The sequence below is a fragment of the Zonotrichia albicollis genome, chromosome 12 (assembly GCF_047830755.1).
Source record: "Zonotrichia albicollis isolate bZonAlb1 chromosome 12, bZonAlb1.hap1, whole genome shotgun sequence".
NCBI classification, from domain to species: Eukaryota; Metazoa; Chordata; class Aves; order Passeriformes; family Passerellidae; genus Zonotrichia; species Zonotrichia albicollis.
Genome location: NC_133830.1, coordinates 14,647,901 through 14,671,038, shown reverse-complemented (window position 1 = coordinate 14,671,038; position 23,138 = coordinate 14,647,901). Strand labels below are relative to the sequence as shown.

At 46.7% G+C, this 23,138-nt stretch overlaps 2 long non-coding RNA genes across 5 annotated transcripts in view; one reads left to right on the top strand and one right to left on the bottom strand.

Annotated features, from left to right (window-relative positions):
* LOC113459080 (uncharacterized) overlaps positions 1–23,138 on the bottom strand; it is a 187,872-nt gene that overhangs the window by 123,240 nt on the left and 41,494 nt on the right. The window lies entirely within an intron of this gene.
* LOC141730651 (uncharacterized) lies at positions 15,327–20,028 on the top strand. The gene is made up of 3 exons (XR_012582246.1): positions 15,327–15,475; positions 19,001–19,131; positions 19,372–20,028. It is a non-coding gene; the product is annotated as an uncharacterized LOC141730651 (long non-coding RNA).

Here is a 23,138-nt window from a genome sequence, read left to right as displayed (position 1 = left end):
GCCTCCTCCCACACATTTTTGGACACTTGTGTGAAGCAAGCAGAAACCCCAAGGCTGCTGAGGTGGGAGCAGGTCTGGCACAGGATGTAGTCAAAGAAACCAGAGGATTAACAGCCATTAGGCAACCTCAGCCAGGCTTCAAACATAAAACCCAAAACTTCCTGCGTGGCTGAGGAGCACATGCCTGGGGACAGTGGCCCTTTATGTGCTCCCAGACATGCTGTGTGTGCCTGGGTCTCCAGAGGCCAATGAGCTTCATTCAGCAGGGGCAAAAAATAGACAAAGATGAAATCAAATATCATGACATTTTCTGAACGTTTCTAGTCAAACAGAAAATTAAACAGGCTCAGTTTTATTGCCAGAATGTTAATTTATGCACGGCTTTGGGGAAAGCAGACTCAGGCACACACACAGAAGGTCAGGTTTAATGCTGTTATTAGCTGTCCCTTCCTTCCTCCTAAAAATGCTCACAGAGTTACTTCCCAATCAAAGGGGAATATTTAACACAGAGAAGATGTGGGTGAAGGGCTGGAAATTTATACAAAGGAGGAAAGCAAGGGCAGTTCAAGGCACTTGGTGGCAGACAGGCTGGGTGGGCACTATTCACCCCAAAATGATCTCTCCCTCTGCCCATGGGAGACTTTTGCTGTAACAGGGTTGTGGATGCACTGTACTGGGAGAGGTTGGGTTAGTTTGATTATGATGCATGGAACTAAAATCTATTATTCTGTGACCATAAAATATGGAGTGGGAGAGTTTACCCTCTTCCAATACCAAAGGCTCAATTAAGAAATAAAAAACAGATACTGAATCAAAGTTCTGATAAAACAAGTTAAAGGAGTAGATATATTCCTATATCATGGTTATTAAAGCACTGTAAGGGAGGGTAGGAAAGATGGATTAAAAATAACAAGGCATTCCTAAGTACAAGTGTTGTCCCAGGCTTCTCAAAACCAGCATTTGTGCTGTGTGTGCATGTGGATGTGTATGTGGGCATCCCATACACTCTCTGGGCTGCAGATTGAACCCCCTGTTTCCAGGCAGTGCAGAACACAGCTGGCAATGTGGAACCAGCACTGGATGCTCTGGCACAGATATCATATCCTCATGCACAGAGGAGAGCTGGGCCAGGCACCGAAAGGAGGGGAATTTGGAAAAAGTGCCAAATCCTCCATCTCCAGAGGCTCCAAACACCAGCTGCAGCTGTGAAAATGGATCCCCAAACCCACCAGCATCGTTAGAGGAAGAGGGAACCTCCTTCCTTGAAATCCCACTGCACAGAGCCTGTGACCATGGTGTCACCAGCTCACTGTGGACAGCAGCTGGTGTGCAGGTTTCCACGGAGCTCTGGTATTTCTGAGCTGATTCTGGATCATCTTTCCAAGATCTCTGGCAACTGAAGGAGCTGGATGGGGAAAATGGGCTGACTGCAGATGAAATGTGAACCTGAAGCGCTTGCTGGAATGAGCACTCATTACATTCAAAGGCTCACAAGAGAATTGAATGCTGTAATGATTTTTTACAAGTTTCAGTGAACAGATGCATTGTGAACCCCTCACAAAATCCCTCTTCTGAATTCATATTTACCAGCCCTTGGAAGTGTCTTTTTCTTGGAAGATCAAACATCCTGACTCCTTCCAACTAATTAAATAGATTTCCCTGGGAATAAATTGCAGTTGTCACCTAATCAGATGGTGCATTTTAATATGATGTTGACTTTCTAGTGCTGAAGTATCTGAATTCCACAGTGTTTCGCTTAGACTATGTACCCTGCTTACAACTCAAGTCTAATTTGTGGACAAAGAAGCTAACAGCTCACTGGAAAAATTTATGCCACCAATTCAAGTCCTCTTTTCAGGTTTCTTGGCTTCTTCCTTCATATTCTTACTAGTGTCACTGTTTTCCTTTTTTTTTTTTTTTTTGAAAGCACTGAGAACTTAGCACATCACCAACATTCCTTGTGTCTTCTTGGATACTGTTTGTGGTCATGCCAAGAAGCTGAGTGTCCCTTAGCTGTGGCTCAAGCTCTCTCCAAAATTAGATGTAAATTCTGGGTAAAGGTTTCATCAACATGCCTAACAGCGCATGTTTACAGAACAGCAGCCAGGAAAAAATCCAAATTCAGCAAGCAAAGACACAACAATGATTTCTGAAGTCATTCACTGGGGAGGACTTCAGTTGTCCTGACGTGTCCCAAAGCCATGAGCAGTGTCAGCCCTTTGTCACTACTGCAGGTGATGGAAAATGCAACCCAAGTCAAACCATGTGGAGGAACTGATGCACTCAGTGAAAGAGTGTTCATATAGTTTTTAAAACCATGAATGGGCTGATGCAGAAATTGAGTTTTCAGTGACTTTAGTAGCAATGGGACCAAGTACAGAAGATAACCCTGGAGAGATGACAATGTAAACTAAAACAAACTGAGCCTTTAGGGATGATCAGCTTCTTGGGAGCAATATCCCATATTCTTCCCTGGTGATATAACTATGAAGCAACTCCATCTGGTAACTCATATCCCTTACCCCAGTGAAATAACTACGCCCCAATATCCTGTGTGACCAAGCCCTGAGCTGCACCTGGTCACATTGCATTTGTTCCCCAGAGAAGCTTAGAGGGATGCTGTTCCTTGCCAGGAGCTTTTCAGGGTACCACAACCCATGTGCCAGCTTCTTACTCACTCTTACACATAGTCAGTGTCACAATATGAAAACATTACAAAAGTCTTGTGGTGCAAGCCATTAACACATTGAAGTCACTAAAGGTGACACTTGCACTCCTGCTCTAGGTACCAGCTCTGCAGAGCATTAGTCCCAGGCTAAGCAAGAAGACATTTGAGTGGGAGCCAGGATTTCCAGGGCTCTTGTGAAGAACCTTCCTTGTGCACATAAAAATACAGGCCAGTTATATGAGCTTAGAAGTGAACATTGAGCAAAGGGGTTTGAGGCCACACCAAGGGACAGGAAACCCCACTAGAAGAACTCTGCTGAAGCTGCAAAGGCCATGGAACAGGCCATGAAAGACACTGAAATGTTTGCATGACCAAAAGGTCAATCACACCAAGTATATGCATTCAGTAAACTTTTTAGAAGTGGATTTTTTGAAAGAGGAAGCAAATTGTCTCTCTCTTCTCCTTAGATGTCTTTTCCTCCAAACTAATATGAACACAGCATGACCAAACTTTCTAGCCCTCTTACAAAGAGTGATGCTGGGTCAGCAGGGACACAAGCACAACACTTAAGTCCCTCTGCTAGAGAAAATCAGGCTAGTAAATTGTTCCCAAATTGGACAAACTTGGTGTGGTTTGTTTGGGGTTTTTTAGGTTAAGTGGGGTTAATGTTTGGATGAGAAGCACATTCCAGTGTGATTTCACCACTGAAATTCAGCCATCTCTGGGGTGGAGTCCTGCAGCTGCTGGTGGTGCACATGTATTTTGCTCAATATATCCAAAGAACAACTGAGGATACATCACCCTTGGGGTAGGATGCTGACTTGAGCATTCTTGGTCTTTCTCTGTGTGCCAAGGAAAGTAAAGGACTTTTGCTTTCCCTGAGAATTGCTGTATTTTTCAGCTGTTTTGATTGCAAGGGGGAAAGAGAAGATACCTCCCTCATCAGAAAGGCAGAAGGCTGATGGTGGCAGCACAGGGGGACATCTCTCTGCAGTAACAACCTGTCCTCCCACTCCTGCCCTTCACATCTACACCTCCTCCCCAAGGATCATGCAGCACCTCCTTGCTGGCTGCCAACCTGAGAGACCCTGAGTGCAGATCAGGGAGCTCTGAGGAACACCAACATGTGCTGGCACTCACCTGGCAGTCAAGAGTGGTACCTCATCCTCATCCCTTCACCTGGCAGTCAAGAGTGGCACCTCATCCTCATCCCTTCACATCCCCAAGCAATGACTGAGCAGCCAGGAGCTGTGCAGGGCTATTGAACACACAGAGCAAGATTCCACCTATTAATTGCCCACACTTTTCCCCTAACCTCCCCTCTCCCCGTGCCTTGCCAGCTCACTTCATCCTTCCTCAGAGCAGGCTGAAGCCACTTCATATCCTGCTGGCTTTACTCCAGCTGCCTTGACACAACACAGTTTCTCCAGTTCCTAATCATACATTTCCTGGCACGATCCCCATTGAAAAACCCAAGTTCTGATAATGTTCAATGACCTTTCCTTTATTATTTCCCACGGCACTCTTCGGTCCCCAATAGGTTCTAAAACTGGGATTTGCCTTCCTGGAAAGCCAGACACTGGGGGTGAATGACTCAAGGGCTTGGCATGAGGCTTCAGCAGCCTGGGACACAAGAGCAGTACCTCCCCCCATTACACAGTGGATCCAACAGTAGGAAGTATTATTTTGCAGGGCTGTGCTCCGTGATTTCCTAGAAAAGCAACAAAAATGCCACATGTGTTTGTGTTTCCATGTGAATTCAGCACAAGGAAATCCACACAGGCCACATGTGGTTTAGAAATTGTAGGTGTTGTGCGCCTCGTGTCTGCATAATGTCTTGCCCTTGGTATGCAGTAAACATTCCACATCTTTAGGGGAAACTCCCACATAGGCAGGGGAAGGAGGGGCTCTAAAACCCCAGATCCAAACTTCAGCACAAAGGCACGAGCGGACAATAAATTTTCCATCTGCAAAGGAAGCGTCCAATTTCACCCGCTGATTTTGATACGCTGCTTTAACGAGGAGATTGTGCAAAAGCAATCACAGAGGGACCAAAAAACCCTGTTTGGCCACATTGAAACTCTGAAGAGAGAAAGATGCCTGAGAGTTAAGGGTCTGCCAAGCCCCAGGTCACACTGCAGAAGTTGACGGGGCCAGATTTCTACCCAGCCTTGCAGCTCACAATCAGGGCCTTGTTCAGAAAGAAAAATCAGCTCTTATCTCACTACCAAAAAAGTGAATATAGTAGAGCACTCAGCTTGGAACAAGATTCTGAGCAGTTGCTAAATTATATCCTCCATGTTAGAAGAAACTTGACTCTGGATAAATTCAGAGTCCTGACTCTGGGATAAATTTTTGCCTGTCACACGAGACCATAAGTGTGTCCTTCTGACAGCCACCTCTGACATAAGGACGTATGTCCCAGCATTGTTGTATTTTTTCCCCATTTTATATTTGAAGAAAATATAAATATATTTATATTTAATACAAATATTTTAAGAAAATACTATAAAATAATAATGATAATAAAATCTGGTTCTAAATGTAGAATAATTCAATCTGAAAGACAAAGAACATAAAAATTACTTAAACTGAAGCAAGAATGTGCCTACTGAATCAAGCCAAATGTTCTCTTAGATTTTCTGCAGAAGAAAAACCACAGATTTTGATTCAAGTACGAATTGAGATTGAAAATGTAACATTCATAGAATCATTAAGGTTGGAAAAGACTCCTATGTCACACCTATGAAGGAGAAGTTGTGTGGGGAAAAATTGTTTGAGGAATGATTAAAAAAAAAAAAAAAGAAAAGCCATGAGGTCATTTTTATTGATTCCAGGTTGAACTTTGTAGATTAATTATGGAGGAAAAAATAGGTACTGACAGCTCAATGTTGACTTTTAAGCTGGTTATTAGAACAAAGCAGGCCGAGCGTGATCTTTAGAGGAAATAGCTTCTGATAGGGTGCTGGTGCATGTTTCTTAGGTAACTGGACTCTGGCCAAACCATCTGGCTCTTCTGCATTTCATTCTAACAAAGAGGGCTTCACAAAGCCTAGAAGAAAATCCTTTGCCCAAGAAATGTAAGAAACATGCTCAGAAATGTGCCATTCAAGCAGATATTTGATATATTTCAGAAGGGTTTAGAGGAAAGAAGGTACCAAAATTAAAAACAAAACCTGAAAAAAGAGCTTGTACCTGAGAAAAAAGCAGTACAGTACCTGCATTGTGGGATTTTGTATTATTTGATCCTCTGTAGGAAACAAGCACCTTACTAATGAAAGAGAAAGCCTCTTTCTCCTGGGGCAGAAGAGAGCAGCAATCTCAGGGTCACAGTTCCCTAACCAGAGCCTCGATCATGAAGCCCCAGATTGTAGTTTGTCTGACTTCTTTCCACCAAAACTCAGGGAGAGCCACCTAAACCTGAACACAACAATGCTTTCTTCTGATGTAGACAACCAAGCAAAACAGCCCCAACCCAAATCTCAGCCTGCTCATCTCCAGCCTGCTCAGCACCAGGGAGAAACACAGGTCCTCCCCAAAGTCCCCTGAATCCATTGCCTTTCATCTTGGTGGCTAACGCAGATTTGGATTCACAGGCTGTCCATTGGGGAGAACAAGAATACAACTGTGGAGAACATTGTGGAGAACAAAAAAATAACTATGTCCTCATCTCTCATTCAGAGCAGCATCAGCACACACAGACTCCAAGCCTTACATGACAAACCTGTGTTGAGCTGACAACCACAGAAAGTTTGGCAGGGAAAAGGGGATAATTAGGACTCTCAGCAGATGCTCCTAATCTGCTCTCCAAGCCAGATGGGGGCTTTATTGACAAATTTCTTGGGTTCATTCGGGTGTCAGAGGAGTTTCTCCCAATTTCAGGACAGCCAAGAGCTCTGTCGTGTCCTGCATTTTGAACTTATGCTGTGTCCCTCCTCTCCATCACAGGATCAAACAACAGGACACAGCAGAGAGAGACTGACCTTTGCCAGCTCGGGGACATCCTGTGACACCTCATTTCTCTGTCAAGGCTCATCTGTTTTCATTCAGGTTCCCACCTGCACTGCATTTGTGGCAGATGTCCCCATGTAGACAACAACCCTGGCTCCTTGAAGTGACCTGTGACAGTCCTTGTGCAAGGTGAAAGGGTCTGCTCCACACAGGACAGGCAACAGCTGGCAGGACAAGGTCTGATTGTTCCAAGGGAGCCACAGGTTTGTTCTGCAAGTGAAGGAGTAGAGCCTCTCTGGCAGTCCAGGAGGGTTGGATATCTCCCAGCTATGAGCAGTGTATATCTGTATGCAAATTTAAACAATTATAACAATTTAAACAATTATTAACTATGAAATAGCACCTTTGGTGCCTGATAGTTATTCTTGGAGCTTTTGGAACTGTGGACTTGGGGTGTTAAGCCTACGGTTCAAGTTAAGTAAACAGCTCTGACCCCATCATCAAGCTTCCCTTTGTCTTTTCTGCTCCTGCAGGCTCCCAGCAACACCAGGTTTTACCCTCTGCCCCAGCTCCTCAGGCAGTTGGACAGATGGCCCTGCCAGCATCCAGCACCCTCTGCATGAACAGGGATGGCAAACTGCTGAAACCACAGGAATGGGATATTGACAGAGCTCATCAGCAGAGTTAGAGCCAAGCAGCCCTGAGCCACGAGGCTGTGCTCCTGCAGAGCCCTGGGCAGCTCCCTGCCAGCCCTGCCACACAAACACAGCCACCTCTCCCCTGTTCCACTTCCCAGCTCCTCACTTGGTCGATTTCAATCTCAGCAAAACTGCACCTTTGCTGCTCACTTTCATCATTGACTCTGCAAGGAACTGAATTTCTTCCACCTCACCTGGAGTGAAGGTCAAAATCCAAAGGCAAAACTTTTTGCCTTATGCAGAAGCTTTTTCTCTGCATGAGCGGTCTCAAAGGTGTTGGCAGTGAGCGCATCGACTTTTCATGTTGCACTTTTTCAGCTTTCACTGCCCTAAAACAACTTTTTCCCTCAAGTGAAAAGGTGCATAAGCATCAAAAATCTTTGGTCTTAGTATAAATGACGGATGGAGAGTGAACCATTCCAAAGGGTGCCAAAAGGAGCTGGTCCCCTCTCTCATGTTCCCCCAATTTATCCTCTTTGCCACAGCTCTGGTGCTCAGCAGAGCCTGCACTGAAGCACCTCCCCACATACAGCAAACCTGAATCTGGCAGCTGATCAAGGTGCACCTTCCCAGCACAAAGTCTGCCAAGCACCAGGGCCTGTGCCAGAGAGGAGATGGAGACACAGCTGGGAGCAGGAGTGGATGGAACCATTCACTGCTGCCAGGAGGAAGAGATCAGCTGCAGCATCTAAAATTCACCCTCATGGCTCTAGCTACCAAGGTGTGACTGAAATAGAGAAGAGTGAACAGAGCTGGAACCTGTGCACCTCCTGACTGCAGCAATTCCACTCCCCCTTGATGCCTCACTTTACTCCTGTTCACCAATTTTTTTCTTAGAAACAGGGTGAGAAACTCCATTTCATATTTTCCATCCTATCTCCCCTCCTGATTTGATTGCAGAAATTTCAAAAGCATCCAAGAAATTAATTTGCCTGATTTCTAATGGAAAAAAAATTATCAAAAACACCTTTGGCTGCATCACCATAACAGCCCATATATGCAGCCTGCCATAAAGAAATAACAGCTATTTACTGAGTGATATAAAGATTAGTTTAATGCTATAAATACTTCCAAACATTGTTGAAACATTAACTAATCCACTCTCACAGCAGCTCCTTGTGGCAAATAAAGATCATTCTTTCTGTGTGGAAGAGGGTTTAGAGCAGAGAATTTTCTATATGTGCTGCAGCATCTCCTGGAATTGGTTCTGGAACTGTCAGAGCTATCAGGGACCCCCTTCAGGGATGGATCAGGTTCTGGTGTCAGGGCTGACACAAACACAAACCTCAGCTGGAGACTCTTTAAGAGGAGGATGGGGACCTTGTCACACAGATGTAGATTGCTACCTTCCACTGAGAGGCAACATCTACTTAATCACAGTCAATTATTCTGAAATAAGCATAATGTTGTACTTCTTCACTGGATGGCTCTGATTAAAAGATGAGAGGGACCAACAACAGAAAACCAGGCTCCTGACCTCAGCCAAAATATAGTATATAGCAGTTGATGGCACAAAATTGCTTTCCACAGGCATTTCAGACCCTCACAATTATTTGGGTCTATGATGGTGAAACCACTCTGAAACCATTGTGGTGAAAGGGGTAGGTATAAATACCAGTGTAATGCATCTTCATTAATGTATCCTTAGATTTTAGAAAGCACATGTCACCCTTCTAATATTTCTCATTTTAGACCCAAACATACTTGGGTGTCTCCTAAGGTGCCACCATCGCCATCTCCATTTCCTTGAGGAAGTTACAGACTGGAGGTACAACCAACACGGAGCTGAGCTTGTACTGAATGTTGCTCCCACACAGGGCAGAGGAGATTCCCACTGCTGGGAACATCTGTGATTTTGGAGCAGTTGCAGGAATGTCTCTAATCCTTTCTGCCCTGGTCCCATCAGAAGGCAAAGGCAGGGTTTATGCAGAGAGCAAGGCTGGACCCTGCCAGTCCAGCTAGGAGGACACTGGTGCTTTTTGCTCTTCTCTCTCTGAGATGGGAATTTGGTGCTAATCCCAGCTGAGTGGCAGCTAAATCCTGGGGAGAGCCATCTGCCACTGTCCAGCAGGAGCCAGTGACATCCCTGGGATGGGCTCAGCTGCACAGGACACAGACAGGAGGAGGCAGCTCTGGAGCTTCTCTCAGTTGTTCCAGGGAGTTTGGAGCAGTGGAGAGACCATGTCTGAGTGGACACAGGAACCTGGCCTGCCTTTGTGCAGTCAGGGGTCACACTGGGAGCCCCTGCACTGAACTGTCCTCACAACCTGCCAGCAAGAACAGATATGCAAAGAAATCTCCTATTTTAACAAACTCACAATTCAACAAACACACCAGAATATTTTTGTTAAACACTAAACGAGGGGGGGAAAAAAAGCTTTGAAATTCCTATTTTGACATTTTAAAAATAATAAGTCACAAGGAATACTTTGGGGTATTTGTAAGAATCTTTGTTTAAATACAGGTTAAGGTTTTTATTTGAAGTGAGGATGGGAGGTGGATCTACAAATTCTTGTTTTGCTGTGTGGGGTTTTGAGGTGAGAACATTTGAGTTTGTATCCAGGTTCAGGAAAAAGAAAGAGAGGGGAAAAAAGACACTAAATCTTCACTTTTTTCCACAAACCAAAGCCACTGTCCCTGAGCATCTCTACTCACCACCCTCATTGCTTACATTTGCCCATCAAAACCATCATGTATCAAACAAGGTTATGTCCACAGCCTGCTAATTAAGGTTACAGAGGCCTGGGCTTAAGGAGAGAAAGAAAAAAAACACAGTAAAGGTTGCAAGCAATTAAACCCCAGTGGGAACAGAGTCTGGAAAATTCAACCTCGCCCTGGCCAAGAGCTTTCCCCCTGAGAAATATTTCTGGAGCAGCCGAGGCAGTAAACAGCACATGGAGTGCTGTGCTCCATATGACAGAAACCTGTGAGGAGCAAACCCTCCCAGCCCCTGCAGAGACACAGGAGCTGGGAATTGGGGCAGTTTTGGTCCTGTCATTGCCCACTCTGCTGAGAGATGTTAGTTTACTGCATCACACAGGGCTAGGAAAGCCAGGCTGAGCTCCATGGCACCACATGGGGACAGTGGCCACGGGCCACCAGGGATGACAGGATCACCACAGCACACCCAGGGAGGCTCACCAACCTTCTGTCTGCCACCAGCTTTGTTTTCGTGCAAAATACCCTCCCCACAGAGCCCACCACAGCTTGCCTGGTGGATTTTGGATCATGTTGGTCTAAAATGAACATTGTAGTCTCAGGTATGTGTTTGGGGAATGGGGTAACAGTTCACACAGGATTCCAGGCAGGTTTATCTGCTCCAAACACAACCAGAGTCACCAGTCTCACACCAGGGTGTTCTGAAATCAAAGCCCATCTGTCTGCAGAAGGTACTGTGTTATCTGTGAGGAGCTGAACTCCTGAGCTCAGTGATGCTCCTGGGGGGACAGCTGAGGGATGCAGCTTTGGCACTTATCTTGTCACTTCCATGTGGCAATTATAAATCCAGTTGGTTGGAGTTACATATGCCAGCTCGCTCTCTGTGGGTGAAGGGGTGGGATTTTGTCAGGATTATCAGCTGGGAATGTGGATTTGGGTCCAGAGGAGCAAGTGATCATTGAGCTGTGCTGCTTCCAGCCATGGAGCAGTTTCAGCCAGGCCCCCAAAAGCAGAAGGAAGTGTCAAAGTCTAGCCCAGTAGAGAACACAAACATTTGAGTAAAGCAATCCCAGGAATTGAGGCAATAGGCTGGTATTAGAGCAGGGCAGGAAACAATGTTATCATCTAAGGAGAATGTGGTATTTTGCAATGTTTTCTTGTCCAAGATCAGTGCAAAAAGTCTTAGTAAGAGTTTTTGGCAAACCAAGTTTGAAAAAAAAATAAAACCCTCAAGATATTATTTCAAGCATTCAATCTGTAAAGGCCTTGCTCCCTAGTTTGCTCTTAAAGGACAGAGGAGCCATTTAAACACATAATTTATCAGGTTTTTCAGTGTTAAACAATACAAAAAAAGACAAACTAGTCCTGACTCCCACAAGCATCTCCCTGCCCAGAGTATCCCCTGCATCCTTTAGTATCTGTCTCCTCCTGGCCATGGACATACTCCTGCACCCACCTAGGGGCAGAGTCCCTCCTTCCCTCCACCCTGCTCAGCCAAGGGAATAACCCATTAGAAAACAAGCAGGAACCATGGGCTTTCTGCTAAAACTAAGCCAAGCAAGCAAGATCTGTAGCACAGCTGGAAATTAGTGCATGGTTGTACATCTGCAGATTTACTGTTGCACCCTAATCCAGAGGCCCCCAGCTATTGTGATTTAAGTGCCCATGGGACCAGCCAAGGAATGTAATAAATGCATGGACAAAAAAAGCAAAATACAGTATCTGGAACAGAAAAGCCTCATAATAAAAGCTGAAACAAGGGTGTTGAGTTTTTCCCTGTACATGCAGCAGAGCCCTCGCCTCCCCACCTCTGTTCCAGGAATTAAAACAAGGAGATATGCCAACACCTTCTCACACAAGGGACAATGATGCCCTCAACACCAATTCAGACTTTTCTCTGGAGTAAACTCCAGGGTTTAGTGATGCAGGACCCTCACAGTGTTGTTAACTCCATCATTTCAGAGACAGAGCACCCATTTCCATAGGCTGGAACAGGCAAAACCACGAGGAGGGAACAATGGGGAAGTCATGGTTTCACCGTGGAGGTGTACCCCAGCTGGCAGGAGGGACCAGGAGGGGACAGTGCTGCCAAGCCTGGGAGACCCATGTGTGCACTGACCCTGTGTGGCAGAACTGCCATGGCCAGGTGGAGCAGGGACAGAGGAGGCAAGTGACAGTGACAGGACCATGGCAGGGGCTCAGGAAAGAAGCAATTCTGAACAGTCAGACCAGATAACTCAAGGAAAGCCACTCATAAACACCCTTTCTTAAGGGGAGAGACAAAAATGATCCCAGTTTAATCCCATGCAGGAATAAAACCCTCAGTGACTTGCTAAGCCATTTGTGCAGACAGCCAGACTGACACAACAGCAGGGACTGCCTGGAATCAAGGAGGGGTCTCTGTCCAGGGAACAGACTCTGCACACTGCCAATACTCATGCTCTCCATTCAAGCCCCAGGGCTTGGGCTCTTACCACAGTGACTTCTCCAGAAAGAAAACAAATTTCTCTGCTTCACAGCCACAGAGACAAAACTCAAACCTATTCACCCTAAAGATTAGTCACAGTAAGAAAATTAGATTAAAAGCTGTTGGCTGCTGAAGGCCCCAGCTCAGGGCTGCTGGGTCTCTGTGAGCTGCAGCATTTGGAACAGAAACAGGCAAGCACATTGACCCCAAAAATGCATTTACTCTTTCTTGCACATAGACCAGAACCTGCAAATGAGCACAAAGCTGCAAAATGGCCGTTCCTATCTCACTCCTGCTCCAGCTGACCTGCAAGCAGGCAGAAAGATGCCATGGGAACAGAATGGGAAGGGGTACAGGTGCTTCAAAAGTGATGAAAACCTGCTGCTGTAAAAATCCAGCCCACACCAAAGCATGGTGCTGGAGCAGGCTGCTGACATTCCCTCCACAAGCCATGCTGCCAGGGCAGCCTTTTCCAAATGAGATTTCCACCCTATTCATTTCGATAACACAGCCTGTACCCTTGGGAAGAAGGGGGAAAATGAAAAAACGCAGGAAGATCAAAGCTCTGCAAGTCCATAATATTTTATTAGTTCCTTCCATCTGCCACGCACCAATGACTCCTCGGGAAATAAGCCCCCTCTCGAGAGCTGCTACCTTTTCCTTGCCGGCTGCGGCTCGGGAGCAGCCGCTATTGTGCTCCTTTATTGGTATTTGTTCCGTCTGAACGGGCTCCGGCTCCTCATTCACAAACCAGCCTCGGCTCCTTGAATCGGAGGGCGAGGGAGGGGGAGCGCTGGAGGAGGATCTCGCTGCCTCTCTGTTATCCCTTTCACGTCCCGCCCGGTGCCTTCTGCATCAATGGAGTGCTCGGGAATCCTCGGGCTTTGTTCTCTCCTGCGCGCCGGGGCTCTTCCTGCTCTAATAGCAGGTAGCAGCAATAACCCTGAGCACGCACAATCGTACAAATCCATCTGCCAGGGCGAGGGAAAGATGCAACATGCTGCTTTTGGAGAAAGAAAAGCGCTTTGGGGGAGCAGGGAAGAGGAGGGGAAAGAGCCAGATTTCCTGAACACCTCTGAATAAGGTGGAGCAGAGGGAGAGTTTTATAATAGAGAAAACCGCCTTGGTCTGCTATTATCAGGATGTAAATGGAGGAACTTGAAAAGCTGAGTGCAGTGAATAAACTCCGTGAGATGCTGTGCTATGGAAATGGAAAGGCGCCCACCCATCCATGGCCCTTCCCACTCCAAAGGCACTGCAAGCAAGAATTGTCCTGCTTCCTCCAGAGCTGTGAGGTTCTTTCACAAATGTATAATGGGGACAGACTTCAGTCACCCTGACTTTCACCATCAATTAATGATGCCTTAAGTGGAAGCATCTTAAAATGTTCAAGCTCCCAGCTCCCACTCAATGGAAACAACTCAAGCATTCAAAATTGCTTTCAACTCTTGGCTTTAGGAGGGTTTGACCTTGTTTCACTGAAATCAAGCTTCTTGACTGAACACAGGCTCAAGCAAGTGGAGAGGTCCATTCTGAAGCCCTCAGGACAGGAGACCCAAGCAGGGCAGCGTGCCCTGGGCACACATCCCACACTTACACAGGTGGGTGGGTGCAGACACATGCTCCCATCTGTGTTCTTCATCCATGGCTCTTTTGGCAGAGCTGCAGCTCCTGGGTGAGTGATAACCCTGTTCTGTTCCTCATTAGGGCTTTTGCTCATGCCCTGCTGGTGACTTCATGTGGACAGTGCCCCCTGTGCTCGGCACCACGCTGGGTGACGGCTGGCTCCAGAAGGAAACTGCTCCTGCTCCTTGGCCCCAGAGAGAGCTGCCTGCACGCTTCAGCTGCTGCTTTCCTCTGACCCATGCCTCCCTCTTACCCTGCTCCATCTGTCTCTGTAATTCTGGACTTGCATTTCATCCAGCCTGGCACTGCCTTTGCCAGCCACTGCAGATGTTCAGCTGGGGATATTTGGCTGGTGTGTTTCTCAATGGCAGAGCGGGTGGAGTAGCTGCCCCTGCCATTCCCAGACCTCTTTCTCTAGGGCCCCAGAAACATCTTCTCCTGGTCCCATGGTGAGCCAAGAGCACATGGAGCTTACAGAATACCTTAAGATCATATCACCTTATGGTTGAACAGAACCAGAGTAGCTGGGTAACCTCTTGGTTCTGCCTGAGAGACACAATCTGAGACACAACATGCTGGAATTACTGCACACAATCTCCACCTCCAAAACAAAAGGGAAGACCTAGTAATGGGCTATGGGAAAGACAAATATTTTGGTTTTTGATCCCTAGGGTATGTTTCCCCTTATTTAATAGGGCATTAAACCCAAAGACTATTCCTGGATGTGTTTCCTTTCTTGGGGATATTTCACTACCACTTGGGCATTCCTAAGGGGTTATGGTCAGGATTAGGGCCCCTGCCACTCTTCCCTTCTGACACCTTATCGTCTGTATAGAAAGAAGCCATTCCACTTTCTCACACCAAAGACCATGGAAGCCAAGCAATTAAAAAAACCTGAGGATTTTGAAACCAGCATTTCACTGAAGTCTCTCTTCCCTAAGCTTTGCCACTCTCACTCAGTGATGTCAGGAATCAGCATATCTGGATTTTGAGGCACATCCCTTCCTTCAGCGCAAAACAAGCAGGCAAACTCCAGCAAGCATTCTGCATGTCCTGCAGATCTCAGAGCAACTGAGAGCCATAAAGCTATTCATAAAACGACTTTTAAGCCTTCTCTGGCCTACACTGCCCCAGTCACAGTCTGGTCTGGGAAGAATAGCTGGCTGGCCTGCACATCAGAGTGGATTATTGTCCTGAGGGGCGAAGTCGGAGATGAGGCTGCTGCGCGTCATTAAACAAACAGATGGAGAGACAGCCCCAGAGGCTCTGACTGAGCCTGATGCTTTCTGGCTCTGAGTGCACTTGTTCCAGGGGCAGGAGTGGCTCCAGAGCACTCTGTGAAAGGAAGAGATACGGCCATGGGCTGCAGTCTCAGAGACTCAAGCTCCCCCATGATGGAAAACAGAGGTAAGGAGGCAACAGAGACTTTTCCTTCATGAGAAGCAAGCAGGTCACAGGGCTCTGCTGGGAATCTGGGGGCAATCCAAACTTCCCAGAATGTGCTCACGGTGCTCTGCTGAAAGGACCACAAGGAACACCCTGAGGTACTCAGAGACTCAGCCATTTCTGGTAGTGGGAGCTGCAGCTCACAGGGGATGCGTTTCTTAGCATTTTGCTTTGTAAGTCTCCAACACTTAAAAGACAGAGTTTTAGAAGAGAAAAATGTAAACTACAGATCTATTTGTAGGCATGTCCTCATTACTCATTAGAGTTCACCTCTACTTTCATCAATATACAAGCAAATAGTGCAGTTCTTCCCAAACAGGGCAGTGCTTTCACTTGGCACAAACCTGCTGCAGCTCCATCGCCACCAGGACACGGAATGACTTGGTACAGCATGGCTGGAGATCCAGGCCCTTCCCAAGCCAGCACATTCCTGAGCTAGCACAACTCTGCTCTGCCTTCCTGCCCCTTATCCCCATGCCTCCTCCCCCCATACACTTGTTGGGCAGCAGGGGCTCCAGCCACAGCACAATTTCCAGCTCTCCAGCACACCCTCAGCGCAGGCAGCAAGAGAAAGCAACTCGGCCTCCTCTACACCAGGGCCCTCCCTGTCCTGAGGGAAGTGGAGGAAGGAAGATGCTAGAAACCAGACCACTTCTCTTCCGTCCTGAAAAGAGCAATCATTAGAGCAGCCCTTCTCAGAAGGATTAATTGTGTTCCTTCCAAACATTTTCCTGCAGCTGCCTCGTAGCTTCTATGCTTTTATGTACCCAAAGGTACAAATCAAACAAGAATGAGGCAGTTTCCTCTGAATATTCACATTTATAATTATCATCAACCAGGCAGTTGGCCCTGCTGTGTCTAGGGGATTGGACTAAAAGACCTCCAGAAGTCACTTCCCACCTCAGTAATTTTCTATTTCTGTAACATTCTAGAACTAAAGCCAAGACAAAAATATAAAAACAGTCCCCACATAGTTTTTGTTTCACTTCTGACTACAATCACTAGTAGGATCCTTCTGTGAGTTCTCCTGGACTTCCTGTTTTGACCTTCAGTGTTCAATCCCAGAGGATTCAAAGGAAGTTTGGCATGGTCTTCCAGCCAAACCAGACTCTTGGAAGAAGATTAATAACTTGATTTACCAACAAATCCTGTTCCATCTGCAGAGGAGTAGAAGCCACCATCCTTTACTGAAGCATCTCACAGCCAGACCTTGTTTCTGACATACCTGGGAGCCTGTTGAGGTCAGGAGTTTGGGAGGATCCTGCAGGTATAAAAGCAGCCACCTGGCACCCAGTGAAATGGAACTGAGCAAAGATTTCTTCCGATCTTTTATTCAGCCTGAGGAAGTGCATGACCTCCAGCCCCAGAGAAATCTCATGACTGCACTCTGCAAAAGTCCCTGCTTCAATAGACTCTGCAATTTTAGAAACAGAGGAACAGTACAGTGCTCTAGAGGTCTCCAGATAGGCATGATGCAGCCCATAACCTGCCAGAGAGATGTTTTTGAATGGATGCATCCTGTTTACCTGAGGGAGAATGATTTCATCCATCTACCCACTTCTTAGCAGCTTTTGTCATGGTTAGAAAGCAAGAGGTATCTCTGGGATGGCAGGAAGTTCCCACAGAGTTGTTCTGGCTGAATTTGTGCTAAGCTGGTATTAATATCAGCTCCTTTATCTCCATTTCTGAAAAAGCCTCCAAGCATTAACAGCTTCAGTAATGATTCATGGGTTTAAATTCCTAAACCTTTTGAGAACAGGAAATTAAAGCCAAGATGAACAATACACACAGATTAAATATATTTAGCTGCTGTGTTTCTCGTTGAGAAACTCAGAGAACTGTTTAGTGGTGCTTTTCATGTGGCTGATCCATGTGGAAATGATGGCAGCTTGCATCTGAAGTCAAAATGGCAAACTAAAGGGGGGCTGCAGGAGGATGTTTTATTGTTTGCCTTGTGCTTTCTGCTCTCCAGCAGAGCTCCTTTGGGCAGGGCCTTTCCTCCAGGCTCCTCAACATCAGATAAAAAAACTAAAGGAATGGCCCAGATTACATGGTAGGGCATAAGGCATGAGGGAGGGAATCCATCTTCTGCAGGCAAGTTCTTCCAGAAGGAAAACTGTGGGAATGTTTGCAGAAGGGGTGGCCTTCTTTCCAGGTGGGCAGAGGCAGACAAAAGCTGGTCTCCAGCAGCAGCTCCTCCCTGGGAGAAAACCACAAAAAGCACTCAGTTCCCAGCATCTCCCTCCACGTTTTGGGCTGAGGCATCCTTTTTTGCATTTCATCCATGACTGTGTTGAGTCAGGAATCAAAAACATCCCTCAGAGCCCCAGTTCAGTGCCCTGGCTGCTCAGTCCCTGCTCCTCCACTCTCTGGGGGCCACTTGCTGACAGCTGTTTCATAGAACCAAGGATCCCAGCCCTTTGTTTTTTCCTACCTCATTAGCTAAACAAACAATGACACCATATAAAATACCACCCAGCTAGGCTGTCTGGGAGATGCAAATCCATGGAAAACTATCTTGGAGACAATTTTAGAAACAGGCTGTGCCTCTGCCAAGTGCTTGGATCAGCGTGGCAGAGGAGAGCTCTGCTCCAGCTCTTGGAGTTGTAGGAACACACTGAGTTGAGCTGAGCCCACTGTGGGCCACAGAGCATGGGCAGGGAGATACCAGAGAGCTGAGCTACCACGCTGATAAGGCTTTCAATCAAAAAGGCTGTTGATGACCAAAATATCAGTAGCAAGTAATTTTTTGGGAATAAATTTGAGTTACAGATACTATCTCAGGCTGAAGCATTAATGGAAGATGTTATGAGGACATTTAAACACCATAAGGCTGACTGACTGGATGGAAAACACATTTCCATGTGACTTTCAGCACCAGGTGTTTAAACCCAAGCTGCCACAGAAGATGAAGGCTGCAGAAAAACACAAGAAGAAAGGAGCTGATGGTGGTAAGGCAGCCCTCAGTGTCCTCACAGACAAAGCAGAAGGACATGTCTGACATGAGCTGGAGCAGCCTGTTCAACTCACTCAGCTCAGCACTTGTCTCAGACAACAAGCTCAAATCCTTCCAAGAACAGTCACCCAGGAGCACAGAGCTCAAGAGAGGGCCAGGTGACCCCAGGGGCAGGCACAGCCTTGGTGAGCAATGAAGTGGTTTCAAGTGAGGTCAGTCCAGCAGCACCCATCCTGCTGGAGAGGAGGAGGAGTGTTCTTCAAACCCTTGAGTGGGAGACATGAGGATCACAGGGAACAAGGGCTCTTCTCAGTGAATTTCAGGAGAAATAAAAGGTGAACTGCAGATAGGGGAGGACAATGAGGCTGAGCTTCACCCTGCAGCTGCATTGTCCCTGCTCCCCAGCCCACCCAGCCCCAAAATCATGCTGTTAACCTCCCCCGAAAAGGTAGCCAGGATTATGTTAAACAAAGAGCTTTTGTGGAGAAATCTATTTTGCTTTTTCTGTCTTATGCACTTTTTTTTTTCAGCTTTGGCCCTGCTGCCATGAAGCAGCACCCACCCTGACCATAGCTCTGGTGCAGCTGTGTGGCACCAAGGAGAGGACACCTCTGTGGCAGGAGTCTGATGGTACCCAGGAGCAGCTGGACCTCTCCCACTGGTGGGTGAATGGAATGGCTGTGTTCTTGCATCCTAGCTTGAAGAGGCATCAGGTTCTATGAATTTAGTCACTAAAATCCAAATATGCTCAATTTTCAACTATTTCTGAAATGTGTTCTAATAACCTCTCCTCCTCAATAAGTCTTTGCATGCACAATGTGACATTCAAGAGACTTAAAAAAAAAAAAAAAAAAAATTCATCTTAAGCCACTCCAGATCTGACTTCCCTCTATCCCTACAGAGCATCTCAAGAATTGATCCTTCCTATGCTGTGAACAGTGGGCAGACAAGCAGGATTCCTCTGCAGTCAAGATACCAACATCACCCTCACCATTCCAACAAGCTCCTGCCAGCCCCAGGGATGTCACCCTGCATTATTAGCACAGTGCTGATGACACTGCTGAGCAGATTCCAGCTGGATCCATGCACACAAGCATTTCCTACTGCCCTCCACTTACCAGAGCTTTGTGCCACAAAGCTCAAACCCCTCAGCAGAGCTAAAGACATGCAGTGAAACCCAGCTACAGGGAACACCAGTCCACTCTCTGCTCTTGCTGTAGGAATGGGGGGTGTATTTTCAGGGCAGAAAAGGCCTAAACAATTAAACCTATGGATGCAGGAGGCTGCATTTCCTCTCTAAAGCTTCCAGCCCCTTCTACAACCCAATGACATTGGTTCTTCTCCCACCCAAGGCACCTCTGCTGTCCAAAAGGCAAAGTGAGTTCCATAAAGCCACAAATGTAAGAAAACCAACAGCAGAATTAAATCACTTTGAAAACAAGAACCAATAAACCAGTTTCTTCTCGCTGATATTTCCACCAACCACTGACATCACTTCTCAGCTAAACCTGTTCCCAAATTTGGATTTGAGCACTTTGGTCCTTAAAAACAAACAGAAAACCCCCCAAAAAACTAAAGTCAAACTCCACAAAACTATTTACTGCATTAGAAAAAAACACTACAGGACAGAAATATGTCCCATTTATCACTTAGCTCTGGATTCTTGGCCAGCCATGGAGACTGACCTTTCAAAGTTTAGAAAAAATTCCTTCATTCTCCATGAGAAACCAGCACAAAGTGGATCAACCCACTAAAAAGCTGCAGTATTTTCCTTCCAGTGACATGCAAGGCCAACTGTGAGGGATGAGTATTTACAGCTATAAAGGTCTTCAGTGTTTCAGAAAGATTCACTTGGGAGAAGAGAGGAGGGTCAAAGTTATCGGCCTCTTCAGCTGGTACCTCAGTGCTTTGTCACTGTCTCAGAACTTCCAGGTTGGTCCATACACCTAAGAGTTTCATTCTTTATATGTGTTTATTTTGTTTGGTTGGGGTTTTTTGTTTGGTTTTGTAGTTAGTTTTGGGTTTGGTGTGGGGGATTTGCATTAGAGGTACTCCATTCTTTCCTCTATTCTTCCAAAGGACAGAGTACAAATACAACACTAGAGACACTAAAAACAACTTAATATTCCACATTTTCTTTTCAGATCAGCCATATGGGATTCTCTTGTGTTCACACTGTAGTTCTTCTCCTCACGCCAAATATAGAAATATCTACTTATGTGCAGAAATACAAATTACACAATCAATTCTCAGATTCAGGTCCTGTACCCACTCACACAGGTGCTGACTGCATGTGTACAGGAGGCCTCTGATTCAGCTCACCTGCACACTTCTTCACATTTTTTGAAGTTTCAACATCCCTCTGACCCCACATAGGCAGGAAATCCAAGGAACAGTTTGGTAAAATGTAATGTTTGCTCCCATCAAATTCTAGACTGTCCCCCCTGCCCCTTTTTCTGAGCCTCCAGAGGATGGCCATAGGAAAGCTGGCCACTGATGGCCACTTCTGCCAGCACACAGCTCCCCGCCCTGCTCTCCAGCAGCTCCCAGCCCCAGGCAAGCTCTGCTGCTGCTGGGGGATGCCCAGCCTGGCTAAGGTCCTTCAGGGACTCAGAGTAATGCACCAGAACAAAACACCCCAGCAGCCTTCTGCTCTACTGCGCAGCCACAGGCGACTAAAGCAATAAAACATGTCACACCGAGACACTGCTCGAGCCAAAATGCATGTCAGCGAGTTAAAGCCTTGTTCCTCACACTCAGCATCATCCCCTGCAGCTCCTGAGCTCTCCTAAGAGCAGAGTCAGCCCCAGTGCAAGGCCATTCAGCACTGGGAAGCTGAGTCTGGGCACACTGCAGAGAATCTCCAACCCTCATGTGTATGACAGGACCCCAGCCCACAAAAGGATCAACCAGAGACAACTGGTGCTGAGAGAGAAAAAAAATCTAAAATTCTACCCAAATTTAGGAACTTCAGATGTGTCCTTGGCTTTGAAGAGTGATGATAATCCAGCAGGATTTGCGTAGAGCCACCATGAGAGGTGAGAACAGGTTCTAAATACAATCCTACATGACTGAATTTTAAGCACTCCAGTTGGATCTTTTTGGCATTACAGTGACAATCTTGGCATCATCACTCCCACACTTGTCTGCAATTAGCAGTTGCCACATTCAAGCCTCCTTGTGTTCATTAATGTCCAGGTCCTGCCTGACACCCCACCAAGGTGGGAAACAAGGCAGCAGAGCAGGCTAGGAGCTGTTCTGCTGGAGGAACCTCAGTCATTCCTCTGAGCCTTCCAGACCAAACACCCCCAGCCCTCTCATCCTCTCCTCAAACACTAAACCCTCCAACCCTGTAATCCCAACCCTGCCTTGAACTCCTTCCTCTCCATCCACATCTCTTGTACACTGGGAGGCCAGTGCTGGACACAGCATCTCAGATTTGTCTCACCAGTGCTGAGTGGAGGGGAAGGACCACCTCCTGCCCTGCTGGCACTGCTCTGCCTAAAGCAGCCCAGGGGGTCAGGTGCCTGCTTTGCCATGAGGGCACAAGGCTGGTTCTTGGACAGCCTGGTGTCCATCAGGGCCCCCAGGTCCTCCCTGTGCACATCTGCTGCAGCTGGGAAGTACCCAGACAGTACCAGTGCCTGGCGTTGTTCCTCCTCCAGGACAGGACTTTATAATTCCCCTTGTTGAACTGCATCAGGCTCCTGCTGGCCCATTTCTCCAGCCTGTCCAGGTCCCCCTGGATGACAGCACAACCCTCTGATGCATCAGACACTCCTCCCACTTTTGTATTGTCTTCAGCAAAAGGATACTGACTAATGTTAAAGTACTTAAGTAAAAAGAGAGAATATTAATTATTTTTTTCACAGTTTTCACCAAATATGTGCTATGATCCCACAAAGTTGTACCTGAAGTCAGCAGATATATTTGAATCAACTTCACATGTGCATGACCAGCTCATAGCTTAAAGATCTCAGATCCAACAGCCAATCTCCTTCATCCATGCTGGGAAAGGGAGAGGGCTACAAAGAGATAATGATACACATCCTATCCCATCATTCCTTCCTTCTTTTATTTTATTGGTAAATTTAAATTATGTAATTAAAAACTAGCAGCTGCAACTCAGAGAGGCCAATATCATCTAGGGATGACTCACCCTCTTGTGGGGCTTTTTTGGGATGTGTTTCTGAGATGGTGTCTTTCCCTCTGCTTCCTTACAGAACACAATCCGGTTCTCATGCTTGGATGCTGGTGTGCATCTCTGTGGATCCTCTCTCTGTCAGGCCACAGGGGCTGCCTGGTTTTTGGGGTCATGTGCCCAGTGAGAGTCCAAAGGAAGTAAAGGGATCTCATGTTACTCCTGCTTCTGTCACTGGTGAGGCAGAAATGAGAAGGATGAAAATACACCTGAGACAGGCAGGGACTGAAACGAGCGAGGCAGAGAAATGAAGGAAAGCACTGCCCTGGACAAGAAGAGGCCACTTGGTGCTATGGCCAAGGGATGACAGCCAAGTGACAGCTGAGTGGAGGACCACTGGGCACACACAACACTGTAGTACATGGACCATGAGAAACTGAAATAAGGAAGAGAATTCTTTCCCTTCTTTCTACAGAATGCTGGGATTTCAGAGCTTTTCCCTGCTGGGAGGAGCTGTCTGCCCTGGA